General features: G+C 35.4%; 1 protein-coding gene across 2 annotated transcripts in view; it reads left to right on the top strand.

Annotated features, from left to right (window-relative positions):
• The window catches only part of Kif16b (kinesin family member 16B), a 486,842-nt gene that overhangs the window by 460,363 nt on the left and 18,974 nt on the right, over window positions 1–7,505 (top strand). The gene's annotated exons all lie outside the window — the stretch shown is intronic.

Consider the following 7,505-nt stretch of genomic DNA (forward strand, 5'->3'; position numbering starts at 1 on the left):
TCAGGCTCTTTCTTTACTGCTTTGAGAGCTTTCTATGGGAGTAGGCATACTTTTTTTTTTATTTTGTTTTTTTTTTTTTGAGACAGGCTCTCACTATGTAGTTGAGACTGACCTGGAACTCACTATGTAGCCCAGGCTGGTCTCAAACTCACAGCGATCCTCCTGCCCCAGCCTCCCAAGTGCTGGGATTACAGGCCTGCACCACCATGCCAGGCTTTGGGAGAAGGCCTACTTTTAACTCTTAAGAATATAGTGGTGAAGGAGAAACAATGTCTTATCCTTCATGCAGATTATGTTCTATTAGTGAAGACAGAAAAATAATGAATATGTGTGGAAATAGATCACATACTGTGAAAGGAAATAAATTAGGATCATTTCAGAGTGAAAGATGAGATGATAGAAAATGGATCTTTTAAGACTGAGGAGAAAGAGTGTCTATGGAAAGACTAGTCTAGTACATGAAACAGTCATTCTTGAAACATAAAAATGTCCACTATAGGAGAGTGAAGATAAGAACAAGAATGAGTAAGAAAATGGACAAGAGTCGATAACATATGGTGTTAGAGGCCTTAGGAAGGAGTTTGAATTTCATTCTCAAATATGATTGGGGCCACTGGCGAGTTAACCTGTGGAACTGTTTCTAGAAAATTGTTAACAGAAACTAAACTTTTGATTAATTACTATGAATTTCAAAGGCTTTGAGTTGAAAGAAAATAAGTAGGAAAAACCTAATTTGCTAGCAATCCTAGGCTTCCCAATTTACTTATTTACTTAGTGGCATTTTCTATTCATTCTATTTGATAATTTTGGTATTTAAAATGTTTGACTTTATTTTTCATTCTGATAGTATTCCATTAAGGCTATATATGGATTGCACAGACTATAAGAGAGGGGTGGATTTAACAGACACTGTCACAAATATCTAGTTTGGCAGCTTACTGGGTGTAGAGAACAAAGTAGAAAAAAATGCAAAGACCACACTCTGCTTTCAGATCTGCCTTCTCTTGTAGTATCATCTGGTTTTCCTGCTAGTAAAATTTTCTAAAAGTTTATTTTCTCCAAAATGGTTTTTCTATAAAATGGAGTACTGCTCAGCCATAAAGAACAAGAAACTAGAGACATTTATAGCTAAATGGATGCACATTGAGGCCATACTCTTAAGGGAAACAAATAAGACACACGTGTAAAGACCAACTAGTTTCTCTGGTGTGAAAAACTCAAAGTTTAAATAAGGTTCAAATTGTATAATTGATAATAATGTGAAATAGAAAGAAAAAGTCTAAAGGAGCAGGGGAAGTGGGAAGGGTAGGGGAAAGGAAAGAAGGGAGAAGAAAAAATGTGAGAAAAGGAAAGAATAGAAAAACGTGTTTGTAAATAGGAAAGGGTGAAGGTGGTGAAGGGAGGACAGGCGAATGGGGAAAAATGAAATCCAAGACCTGCCATGTAAAGTACAAGATCCCAATGATGAATGTAACTGTCCTGTATACCTAAAAAGCACCAATAAACTTAATGATAAAAAAAAACTACATTGTGGGTTCCTTAAGTGAATCTAGCATTTCTACTTCCGCAAAGCCCCATTGGATACATTTTAAGAAAGAAAATGATAATAAAAAGCAGTGTATTAATTGAGAGTCTATGCACATCTTTTTGTTCCGCGTTGAACAACTCCAGGAAGAGCTCTGAGAACTTGTGTTTGGGTCAGAGGCTGTCCTTGAGCCCATCTACAGTTTGGGGAATGTGGTCCAGCTTGTGTCATGTCTGCACTCCCTGCCCTAAGAGGGAGTGATGGTTGCATAAAGAGAGTATCTCAGTTTAAGCTTCCAGGTTGACATAATGGGGTGGTGGTCTGGAGTAGAATAAACGTGAGATGTCCACCTCATCTCTCTTCTGATTTCCTTACTTCCCATGGGACTATCTGCTTGAATATTTTATAAGCAATTCAAACTCAATCTCTTCCCATACTGGATCCTCCACAGTGAATAGCTCTGCTATATATATAATTTTCCAAACTGGACGCCTAGGAATTATCCTTAGTTCTCCTCTCAAAATACCTTTATATTCTCTGAGTCAAGAATATTATTTTGTTCCCTTTCTTACTGCTAAAATCTCATTTAAGCAGCAGCATCTCTCTTCAGAAATACTGTACCAGCATCTTTTTATACACATTTGCTGATCTCCAACCCATTCTCTATATCTGCACTGCCCAGTACAGGAACCACTAGCTGCATGTGAGTATTTGTATTTATAATTAACATTGAACACATTAAAAAGTGCAGTTCAGCATTTTCACATTTCAAGTGGTCAGTCAATATTACCATGTGGTAGGGCTTCCATATCGAGGCCCCCGTGAAATGTAGATGTAGCATGGGACCAGGAGGAGAGCTTAGAGGGAATGTAACTGGCCAGTTTTCAAGTGGTCAGTCAATATTACCATGTGGTAGGGCTTCCATATCGAGGCCCCCGTGAAATGTGTAGATGTAGCATGGGACCAGGAGGAGAGCTTAGAGAGAATGTAACTGGCCATCAAAAATTTCACTTTACCTTGTGTACAAATCATACTTAACATTCTTCTGCATCTTCAGAACTTCATTGGCTTCTTTCATTTTTACAACATACTGTGCTTATCTCACCTTTCTTCATCAGCATGCATTGCTCTAACAAAATGTAGGCAGTGCCCAACTTATCAGGGTTTGACTTACAACTTTTCAACTGTACAACAGTGTGAAAGCAATGCACATGCAGTATAATCCCTACTTCACATTTTCAATTTTCCTTGGGATAGCAATATGTGTACCATATTTTCACTGCTGTAGATCCCAGTCATCCCCATGATCATTAGGATAACTAGTGGTGATACTGGAAGTGTGCTGTGTTTCTAAGCTATTATGCTGAATAAGTGAGTAGTAGTAACTATATTTAGTGTATGTTTTTGTGTTGAGAGAGACAAGCTCTCACTATGTAGTTTATGCTGGCTTTGAACACTGTGTAGCTCAGGCTGGCCTTGAACTCATGGAGATCCTTTCTGCCTCAGCCTCCCAAGGGCTGGGATTATAGGTATGCACAATCATGCCTACATTATTTTTTAACTGACACATAATATTTTTACATCTTTATGGAGTACAGTATGATAATATATTTGCATAAAATTTGTAATGACTAAATCGGGGTGTTAAGTACTTTTATTTATTGAAACATCATTTCTGTGTTTTGGGGGGCATTTATACTGTTCCACTTATTTTGAAATGTAGATCATTGTGACCTTGAGTTTCCCCACTATGCTATAGAAAACAAGAGCTATAGGAGTTATAGTGTAGCAGATTGTAGCTCAGAAAACTTGCTTGACATATATGAATACCTAAATTCAATCCACAGCACTGCCCATATCCCCTCAAAAATGGGAAAGGAAACTAGAATCTGTCCCTTTTATTTTGATGCCTCGTACCTAACTACATATCTACTTCTCTCCTCTTCCCATTGCCATTTTCAGTATTTGGCAACCACTATTCATTTCATTCTTTTATAAAATTGACTTACTAATTTCCAAAAATGAGTGAGAATGTGTGATATTTTTCTTTCAGTGACTGATTTATTTCAATTAAACATGACCTCCACTTCCATCCGTGTTTCTGCATTTACAGGATTTCATTCTTTTTCATGGTTGGGTATACATTGTGCATACATACCACACTTTCCTTATTCACTCCTGCATTGATGTGCACCCTGGTTGATTTTGTTTCTTTGCTGTTTGACTAGTGCTGCAGTAAACATAGGACTGAAGGTATCTCTTTGACATAATACTTTAATTTCCTTTGGATACATACCCAGTAGTGGGCTTATAAGACCATAAGGTAGCTCTGTTTTTGGTTTCTTAAAGGCATCTCCATACTGTTTTCTATGACGATTGTGCCAATTTACATAGCCACCAAAAATATGTTAGATCCTTATTCTTTGTATTCAGGCCAGTAAATTGTTTTTGACTTTTTGATAACTGTTATTCTGAGGTGAGATGATATTTCACTTTTTTAAAAAAAATTAACATATTACTTCTACATGTATACAGTATGTACTGATAAAATCAAATCACTCTTTTTTATCCTCCTCTTTCCCCATAGTTTCAATCCCTAGTGGTCACTATTCTACTTTCAGGTTTTCTTTTTCAAGTTTCTAACCTGAGAGAAAACATTTGGTACTTGTTCTTCCATACCTGGCTTATTTCACTTAATACAATGGACTCCCAGTTCCATTAATCCTGCAACAGGTGACAGAATTTGGTGCTGGTTTATGGCTTGATAGTACTCTATTGTGTATACACAAGTGTAGATCACATTTCCTTTTTCTACTCTTCTGTTGATGGGTACCTAGGACTATTCCTTATCTGTAGTGAACAGTGTCACAATGAACATGACTCTTTGGCATGCTGACTTCATTTCCTTTCAATATATACCCAGAAGTGGATAGGTGCTAGTACTATTTTTAGGTTTGGTAGGAACCCCTATAATGTTCTCCACAGCAGCTGTACTGATTTATGTTTCCACCAGTCTTGTATATGAGAGACTGTGTCTATACGTGCTTGCAAGCATGTGTTATTTTTTAAATGTGTGTGCACACATGGCATTTGATAATATTCTCACTGGGGTCACATCACATCTCATAGTTTTGATTTGTGTTTCCCTAATACTTTATGATAATGAGCATTTTAAAGTATTTGCTGGCTATTAGCATTTCATTTGAAAAATATCTATTCAGATAATTTCCTATTTTTAAAATTAGCTTACTCATTTGTTACTGTTTTTTGAGGTCTTTTTGCCATTTACCCTGGGTCAGGTAAATACTGGGCAAAAATTTTTTCCCATTCTGTAGGTTGTCTGTTCGATCTATTAATTCGATCTGAAGAAACTTTTGTTTGATGTTATCCCATTTGTCATTTTTTGCTTTTGTTTCCTATGTTTTTGGGGTCCTAGCCAAAAAACAATTATGTATACCAAGATCCCGTAGGGCTTTCCCCTATGATTTCTTCCAGTATCTTTCAGAGATTTAGGTATTATATTTAGAACTTCAATCCATTTTGAAATGGCTTTTGTGCATGGTGAGAGGTAGAGATCTAGTTTCGTTTTTCTTCAGACTCATATGTATACCCAGTTTTGCCAGCACTATTTGTGAAGAGGCTTTCTTTTCTCTAATGTATGTTTTGGCGCCTTTGTTAAAAATCAGTTGGCTGTAGATGCATGAATTCAATTCTGGAAACTCAATTCCCTTGGTCTATGTGTCTATTTTTACACTAGTATTGTATTTTAGTATCTATGGCTCTATAATCTGTCTTCAAATCAGGTATTGTGATGCTTCCAGCCTGGTTGTCTTCATATGAGATTTGGCTACTCAGGGTCTTTTGTGCCTCCATATAAATCATAAGATTGTTTTTTCTAGTTCTGTGAATAATGTTTTTTAGTACTTTGATAGGAAGTGCATTGACTCTGTAGCTCACTTAGGAAGTATGGATATTTAAAAATGTTAATTTAATTCATGAACATGAAGAATCTTTTCATCTTTTGTGTGTATCCTTTCCAGTTTCTTTCATAATTCTTTTGTAAGTTTCATTGTAAAGACCATTCATTTCTTGGTTAAGTTTATTCCTAGATATTTAATTTTATTTAGTAGCTATTGCAAAGGAAATTGCTTTCTTGATTTCTTCCTCTGCAATTTTTTGGCAATGTATTGAAGAGCTACTGATTTTTTATGTAGATTTGGTATTTTGCTACTGTACTAAGTTCATTTATCAGTTCTAATAGTCTCATGACAGAATCTTTAAATCTTCCTATGTTTTAAATCATACTATCTGCAAACAAGGATAATTTGATTTCCTCATTTCCTGTTTATATGCATTTTATTTCTTTCTTTTGACTAATTGCTCTGGCTGAAAATTCTAATCCTCTATTGAATGAGTGAGTGAGAAGAATTACATTTGTTCTTCTTTAAAGTTTGGTAAAAATTCAGCAGTGAGTCCACCTCTTCTGGGCTTTGTTTGGATGCTCAGTCTCATCACTTGTTATGGATCTATTTAGATTTTTATGTCCTCATGGTTCAGTTTTAGTAGGTCATATATGTTGAGAAATTTGTCCTCTTCTTCTTGGTATTCCAATTTTTAGCATATAGTTTTTCAAATTAGTCCCTATGTGACTCTGAGTTTCTGTGGTATCCATTGTAATGTTTCTTTTTTAAAAAACTCATTCTATTTATTCTCTTATTTTCTTGGTTAGTCTAGCTAAAGGTTTGTCATTTTGCTTATCTTACTAAAAAAGCAAAGTTTTTGCTTCATTGATCATTGGTACTTTTTAAGATTTGTTTTTATATTTTTCTGCTTTGATCTTTATTATTTTTTTGCTTTGTCCTTGCTTTGCTAAATCCTTCAGGTGCACTGTTATGTTGCTGAAATCTATTCTAATTTTTGAGGTATACATTTATGGTTATATATTTCTCAGGACTTTTGGTATTGTGTTCTATTTTAATTATGTCAAGAAATTTTAACTTTCAATTTTTTCAATTACCTATTAGTTGTTTAAGAGCATGCTGTTCAGTTTCTTTGTATTTTTTATCTTCCATTGTTCTTATTGTTAATTTCCAGGGTTTTTTTTTCTGTTGTCATCTGAGAAATTACATGACACAGAATCAATTGAAATTATTGAGATGATTTTTTGGACTAACATATGTTTTATCCTACAGAATATTATATTTGCTGTTTAGAAGAATCTATATTTTACTGCTGTTGGGTGAAATGTTCTATAAGTATCTACTACGTCTATTTATTCTGTAGTGTTTTTCAACTCTAGTATATTTTTCTTGATTTTCCATCTGTATAATGTTTAGATTGCTGAAAGGTGGGTGCTGAAGTCCGCAACTATTATTGTATTTGAACTTTCTCTCCTTTTTTGTTTTTGTAACTTTTTAAAATATGTTGGAGTGTTCCAATGCCAAGGAAACGTATATTTACAATTTTGTGTCTTCTTGCTGAATTGATCAATTTAACAATATATAATAACCTTATTTTCTTTTTTTATTTCAATGTTTTATTTTTCAAAATTTCACAAGTATAGTTTTGCATATTTATTTCAAAATCTTTGAGTAGCCTCGTGGTAAACAGTACAAATCACAGGATCAGTCAAATGGCCATTTTTTTTTTTAAGCCTTTCCACTCAACGAGTTTTTAAGTTTTTAAGTAGTGGTTGGCCATTAAGAAGGGAACTAAAACAGGGCAGAATGGTTCTTTTTATGTAAGCTCAACACTTAGGATTAGAAAGGGCTGTCTGGCCAGCTCCTGGGTCTGGGCCCAGACTAAGAACATTTGTGTTGTTTATAAATAAGAAGACTCTCAGAACAGGGAGGGTGTTGGTTATAGGAAGGGCAGGATTCATGGGCTGTCAGGCTGGGGTGGGATAGAGCCAAGGCACAAAGGCTTCCTTGGGGCTGGAGGAGGCACTTGCTGGGAGGTCCTAAGAGGACGTGGTGCCCAC

The sequence above is a fragment of the Fukomys damarensis genome, unplaced genomic scaffold, assembly GCF_012274545.1.
Source record: "Fukomys damarensis isolate Sample0158 unplaced genomic scaffold, DMR_v1.0_HiC HiC_scaffold_7, whole genome shotgun sequence".
NCBI classification, from domain to species: Eukaryota; Metazoa; Chordata; class Mammalia; order Rodentia; family Bathyergidae; genus Fukomys; species Fukomys damarensis.